At 45.2% G+C, this 7,354-nt stretch overlaps 4 non-coding genes across 4 annotated transcripts; all 4 read right to left on the reverse strand.

The window, feature by feature from the left end:
* Positions 1-30: 30 nt before the first annotated feature.
* On the reverse strand, positions 31-120 carry LOC120919742. Its single transcript, XR_005744671.1, has one exon. It is a non-coding gene; the product is annotated as a small nucleolar SNORD12/SNORD106 (small nucleolar RNA).
* Positions 121-3,754: 3,634 nt separating this feature from the next.
* LOC120919738 lies at positions 3,755-3,845 on the reverse strand. Its single transcript, XR_005744669.1, has one exon. It is a non-coding gene; the product is annotated as a small nucleolar SNORD12/SNORD106 (small nucleolar RNA).
* Positions 3,846-4,103: 258 nt separating this feature from the next.
* Positions 4,104-4,193, reverse strand: LOC120919739. Its single transcript, XR_005744670.1, has one exon. It is a non-coding gene; the product is annotated as a small nucleolar SNORD12/SNORD106 (small nucleolar RNA).
* A 274-nt stretch (positions 4,194-4,467) lies between these two features.
* On the reverse strand, positions 4,468-4,555 carry LOC120919731. The gene has a single exon (XR_005744663.1). It is a non-coding gene; the product is annotated as a small nucleolar SNORD12/SNORD106 (small nucleolar RNA).
* Between the last annotated feature and the right edge of the window lie 2,799 nt (positions 4,556-7,354).

Below are 7,354 nucleotides of genomic sequence, written 5' to 3' on the forward strand. Positions count from 1 at the left end.
TTCCTAAAAGCTTAATCACAGATCAACACTGCTGGTGTATCAGACAAAACTGGCTTAGAGCATGCAATTATCAACATGGTCGATCTGCCGGGGAAAAAATTCTGTCATCATATGAACAGCGAATGCCGAAACGTAGAATACCCAGCAAACCGAGAGAATAGACAAAGGATGATCATACCTGTCCATTTATTTTTTGATCCTGGGAGGCGACCTTTACTGATTGCTGGAGAACACCATTTTCCTGCAAGAGACGATACAAAGCTATAAACAAGACCCTAAACCTAGTCACCAGTCCCTTCCGAATAAATAGCACATTATTATTCTTCACGATTTATATAGTGCCAACAGTTTACAATGTAGAGGGAGGACAGCACAATTACAGTACAGGAGATACAGGAGGGCCCAGCTCATAGAGCATACATTCTAAAGGGAGCGGTACAAAAAGGTGATGGCTGCAGAGAATGATATGATGGGGGTGGCTCAGGGACAGTTAGGTGGGTGTGGCATATGCCTTCCTGAATAAATTAGTTTTCAGGGATCTCTTAAAGGTGGACAGGGTGGGGGGGGTGGCTGAGCGGACATACCGGGGCAGGGAGTTCCAGAGGATGGGAGAGGCTCTAGATAAGTCCTGGAGTCAAGCATGGGAGGAGGCAACAAGGGATTTAGAGAGCTAGGAGGTCCTGGGAGGAGCAGAGGGGACGATTTGGGCGATATCGACAGAAGAGGTTGGTGATGTAGATGGGCGCGATGTTGTGAATTGGGTTATTACTGGGCGTATTCACCCAGCTCAATCTGTTGCCATTCTTGAAGCCCAATTGCTGCAGCTGTCTAAAAGACCAATACAGTGAGAACATAAGATGGTACCAAAAGTGATCCTCCCTATATCGTTTTTGTATTATACAACATCCCAAATCTTGTCTATACATTATATAGAAATAGTGCTGGGTATACAGTACCGGGCACGGGGAGCGCTGTATATTACAGATCCTTTAAACACACGTGTCAAAACACAAGGTTGATTTACTAAAACTCAAGAGTGCAAAATCTGGTGCGGCTCTGCATAAAAACCAATCAGCTTCCAGGTTTTGTCATAGCTCATTTGAACACGCTGAATATAGAAGCCGATTGGCTACCTTGCACTGCTGCACCAGATTTCACACATCAACCCAAAGGCCTGTGGGCCGAATCCAGCCGCCAGGTCATTTCAACTGGCCCTCTCACATCCTTAGTCTCCGCCTTCACTCCCAGTAGAGAGAGGACAACAGAACGCCTCCTCCGGAGGCTGCTCTTTCCTTTGAGCCAGAGAGGGGACTCAACATTAATTTAAGGGGAGGGCGAGATGCTCTGGACATCTAGTCTTACAGATAGAAGTGGCCCTTTGAAGGCAACCATTATGCCGATGCAGCCCACAATGGAATTCAGCTTGACAACCCTGCTTTAAGGCCATTGTACAATATTTTTTATACATTGTATCAGAATAGTTGTAAGTGTGCAGTACCAGGCCAAGACACTGGGGGGGGGGGGTGCATTATAGATACAATACACTTCATATATTACCCTTTACATTGTATTGGAATGGTGCTAGGTAGGCAGTACCAAGCACCATGCTTTATAGATCCTATACAGTTCATAATATTCCCGATTATATTGGAATAGTGATGGGTGTTCAGTACCAGGCAGACAGAGGGGGCAACGTGCATTATAGGTCCTATGCATTGCATACAATATTCCCCATACATTGCATTGGAATATTGCTAGGTGTGCAGTACCAGAGACACAGGGGGCTTCAGTGCACTATGGATCCTATGCATTGTATTAGAACAGGGGTCTCCAAATTTTTCAACAAAGGGCCAGTTTATTGTCCTTCACACTTTAGGAGGGCCAGAAAATGTCAAGGGCTCAGCATCAGTGAAAATAAATATGGCCTCAGGGTTGGTGGTCAATAGAAGGAGAAGTAGTACCCCTATTAGTACGAGGAATAGTATCCCATCATTGGTAGAAGATCTAGTGCCCCATTGTTGGTGTCAGTGGGAGGAATAGTGCCCAAGGGTCGGATAAAGGCCAAACAAAGGGCCACATCTGGCCTTCGGGCCGCAGTTTTGAGACCCGTTTTAGAACAGTGCTGGGTTTGCAGTACCAGGCACAGGGAGCAACATGCATCCCATATAATATTCCCCTATACATTGGATGAGAATAGTGCTAGGTGTGCAGTACCAGGCATTATAGATCCTATGCATTGCTTATAATATTTCCCCATACATTGCATTAGAATAGTGATGGGTGTAGGGCTGAAACAACTAATCGATTAATCGGCCAGTAACAATGGGGGAAAAAAAAAAATCCACACCCTAAAATTAGCCCTATAGTACAAAAAGGAGCAAAAAAAATAAAAAAAAAACCCTTACAGTAGCGATTATTTGGTCTTTGTACTATTAAAGTGCTCATTTTCGTTTTAACCCCTTTTTGTTTTTTGAAGACCTGTATGGCCATCATATAATATATTACAGTTCCGTTTGAAAATCTGCAAAACAGTTAAACTTTCTTTAAAAAAAAAAAAAAAAAAATTTATTAAATCGGAGTCTGATGACATTTACCAGATTCAACCTCTAATAGTATATATAGTACATCTTATTCTTATGGTGGATTAGAGATAATTGCCTGTTTTAAGCCATATAGTTGGTAATTTATATATTTACCACTTCATAGAGACATTTAAGAATGAATTGCCTTTTTTTAAACTTGACATATTAACTAAAATTATACACCACACTTTTAAAGGTTGTTAACCGATTAATCAAAATAAAATCAGTCAACTCATCGATTATGAAAATAATCATTGGTTACAGCCTTAGATGGGTGTGCAGTACCAAGCACAGACACCGGGGGGGGGGGGGGGGGGGGCAACGTGCATTATAGATTCTATGCATTCCATATTATAATCCCCATACATTGCATCAGAATAGTGCAAGGTGTGCAGTACTAGGAGCAGACATGTTCCATTATAGAACCTACACACTCCATGTAATAACCCAATGCATTGTATAAGAATAGTGCTGGGTGTGCAGTACCAGGCACAGACACTGGAGGGCATTTGGTATTACAGATCTTCCAATACCTCATAAGCATGCATTGAATCAATGTAGTGCAGGGATATGCAATTAGTGGACCTCCAGCTGTTGCGAAACTACAAGTCCCATTATGCCTCTGGGCATCATGCTTGTGGCTGTAAGAGTCTTGCTAAGCCTCATGGGACTTGTAGTTCAACAGCTGGAGGTCCGCTAATTGCATATCCCCGATGTAGTGCATCATAGATCCCAATATATCCCATATAATGCAGCCAAAAGGAAACATTATGACCTGTCCCCACCAGTCATCCATCATTCCCAAAAGGTACTTCCCCCATAGAGAGCCTGCTACACAAGGATTGTACCCATTCCCCCTGCAGCGTTAAAGGCCCAACACTGACGTAGCAGATTAAACTGGCTTATAGTATCAATCTGTTGGGGGGGGGGGGAAGTTCAATCATTCCATACACCAGCAAGATCAGAGATGACCTCCAATCACTGCATCTGGGAGGACTACAAGTCCCAGCAAACAGAACCCAAAATATTAATGAGATGGCAAAAGTGTACACCATACCTGTACTACATGATGATCCGTCATTGTGGTCAAAAGCCTCTCCGTTCCCTGCAAGAGACATTGTAGAGCTATAACACACAGCAACCACACACATCACCGCACACAGATCTACACTGCTGGTGTATCAGACAAAACTGGCTTAGAGCATGCAAATGCTCAACATGGTCGATCTGCCGGGGAAAAAATTCTGTCATCACATGACCAGCGAGAGCCGAGACTGAGAAGTCCCAGCAAACTGAAACAACTGAGATTAGATGGAGGATGATCATACCTGTCTGCGATATTATCCTGCTTGGTGATCGTCACTGGGGAGGACTGCATTCCTGCAAGAGACCATATAAAGCTATAAAATAACAGTCAAAATAATCAGAGTCCCTACTAATATATAATGACACATTATTGGGTGTGTTCACCCAGCTCAGACCAATCTGTTGCCATTTCTGAAACGTAATCAGATTGACACTGCTGGTGTATCAGACAAAACTGGCTTAGAGCATGCGAATTATCAACATGGTCGATCTGCCGGGGAAAGAAATTGTCATCACATGACCAGCGAGAGCCGAGACTGAGAATACCCAGAGATAAGTACCAGCAAACTGGGGCAACCAAGAGAAGATGGAGGATGATCATACCTGTGTGCATCAATATCCTGCTTGGTGATCTTCCCTGGATACAGGAGCAATTCATTTCCTGCAAGAGACCGTATAAAGCTATAAAAAGGACAGTAAAAATCCCTACAAAATATATATATAATAGCACATATAGTGTATTGACCCAGCTCAGACCAATCTGTTGCCATTCCTGAAGCTTAAATCACAGATCAACACTGCTGGTGTATCAGACAAAACTGGCTTATAGAGCATGTAATCAACATGGTCGATCTGCCGGGGAAAGAAATTGTCATCACATGACCAGCGAGAGCCGAGAGTGCGAATACCCAGCAAACTGGGCCAACCGAGAGATTTATTTTTTTATTGAGAAAATAAATGTTTTTTTGATACAAAACATAGCCTTTTGGGTGGATGCCAGTTACTGCACAGATTTGGCATTTACACACATACATACATTTTGCATTTATGGTAATGAGCGCCCCCTGTCTTGCTATTTTGTCTTTATTCAGTCTCTGAATTTTGGGGAGCAGCTTAAAACACTTTAATTTATTCACAATTTAATTCATTTATTATATTATTGGCGCGAGACCCTTACCTACAAAACAGAGCCCATTGGGCATACCCAGGCTCAATAAATTTTCCCATTTTAATTCTCTTCTTTATTAACATAATTTTCCTGTTACAACTGAGAGATTAGACAGAGGAGGATCATACCGGCTGATATATTATCCTGGAAGGCGATTTTTACTGAATGGTGGAGGACTCCATCCGATGCCAGAAGACTCCATTTCCTGCAAGAGACAATATACAGCTATAAATGAGAACCAAACCTGCTCACAGTCCTACTAAACCTCTGGTTGGTCACTATTGGGTAGGACAACTGATCTCTCACACCCCATGCCCCTCCCCCATGTCTGAGCTGCAGGAGCCAAGATGGCGATCAGACCAGCATGGCCTGAGTGTAAGGATGAGCTCTGGCATGTTCGCATGCTACACGTGCAGAGCCCGCCAGGAAGTGTGCACGGCGCTGCGCTAATCACAGCCAGGGAGACATTGTCCCGATGCTCGGCTGCAGAGATCGGGAAATGTCTCCCTGGCTGTGATTAGCGCAGCACCGTGCACACTTCCTGGCGGGCTCTGCACGTGTAGCATGCGAACATGCCAGAGCTCATCCTTACCTGAGAGCATCAAAACTGCAAGAGAGCTCTGCATTATGAATCAAATACATCTACAATAAGGATGAGCTCCGGCGTGTTCGCAGAGCCCGCCAGTAAGTCGGCGCTGCGCTAATCACAGTCAGGGAGACATTCCCCCCGATCTCTGCAGCTGCGCATCGGGACAATGTCTCCCTGCCTGTGATTAGCGCAGTGCCGACTTACTGGCGGGCTCTGCACGTGGACTTTGCGAACGCGCCGGAGCTCATCCATAATCTGTAAAAGCCTGCGAGTCGCTGGTTTGTATTCCTGACCACGACACCCATCTGCCTGGAGCTTGCATGTTCTGCCTGTGCGGGTTTTCCCCCCGGGTACGCCGGTTTCCTCCCACACTGCAAAGTCATGCTGGTAGGTTTAACGGACCCAGTCTAAATTGGCTCTAGTATATGTATGAATGTGTGTTAGGGACCTTAGGTTGCAAGCTCCTTGAGGGTAGGGACTGATGCGAATGTATAACGTGTATATATAAAGCGCTGCGTAAATTGACGGCGCTATACAAGTACCTGAAATAAATAAAAATGTATATTGTATCAGAAATATTAATGGCCTGTGCAGTACCATTAGGAGACAGGAAGGGGGTGCTGTAAACTACAGATGCGATATACTCTATATCCCCCTAAATATATATATATATAGTCAGATGAAAGCTTGCAAAAAGTAATACTGCTTTACCTGAATAAAACAAAAGATCTAAAACAAGCAAAGAAAAGATCATGATAATTAACACTGAACATAAGAGGACGCTGATCTCCTCCAGTACTGACAAGTATGGTGAGCAGACTGGCATGCTACAGTGACTCCCCAGTGCCACACAGTGACTCCCCAGTGCCACACAGTGACTCCCCAGTGCCACACAGTGACTCCCCAGTGCCACACAGTGACTCCCCAGTGCCACACAGTGACTCCCCAGTGCCACACAGTGACTCCCCAGTGCCACACAGTGACTCCCCAGTGCCACACAGTGACTCCCCAGTGCCACACAGTGACTCCCCAGTGCCACACAGTGACTCCCCAGTGCCACACAGTGACTCCCCCAGTGCTATATAGTGACTCCCCCAGTGCTATATAGTGACTCCCCCAGTGCTATATAGTGACTCCCCCAGTGCTATATAGTGACTCCCCCAGTGCTATATAGTGACTCCCCCAGTGCTATATAGTGACTCCCCCAGTGCTATATAGTGACTCCCCCAGTGCTATATAGTGACTCCCCCAGTGCTATATAGTGACTCCCCCAGTGCTATATAGTGACTCCCCCAGTGCTATATAGTGACTCCCCCAGTGCTATATAGTGACTCCCCAGTGCTATATAGTGACTCCCCAGTGCTGTATAGTGACTCCCCCAGTGCTATATAGTGACTCCCCAGTGCTATATAGTGACTCCCCCAGTGCTATATAGTGACTCCCCAGTGCTATATAGTGACTCCCCAGTGGTATAGTGAATCCCCAACTCTCTGTGTAAAGCACTGGTCAAGGAGAACAAACATCAATCACAGGACACGCAGCCCTCACCCTCCATACTCACTCACCCTGCCGCTCACTCTGAGAACATGTGCTCTCCTCCACCCCCCTCCCAGGAAGTAAGATCAGCTACAGGGTTTCCAGAAGTCAGCAGGGGCAGGAAGAGACGCTCTATCTCACTTTAAACTTGCTGGTGGGTTGCTCAGTAACACATTTCACAGTGCTTCCGCTCCCTATCACAGACTGCTCCGGAAGTGACGTTCCATCGCCGCCATCTTGCTACACCCCACACAATTGCACAGTAATGATAGAGTGTGAAGGGGGGCAAGCGGACATCTTGTTACACCCACCGGAGTTTTTAGATTTCACAGTTATTTTTAACACAAAACTGAGCTTATATGTTTAAATACAGTATTTGGAAATCCGACGGAC

Source organism: Rana temporaria, chromosome 12 (assembly GCF_905171775.1).
Source record: "Rana temporaria chromosome 12, aRanTem1.1, whole genome shotgun sequence".
NCBI classification, from domain to species: Eukaryota; Metazoa; Chordata; class Amphibia; order Anura; family Ranidae; genus Rana; species Rana temporaria.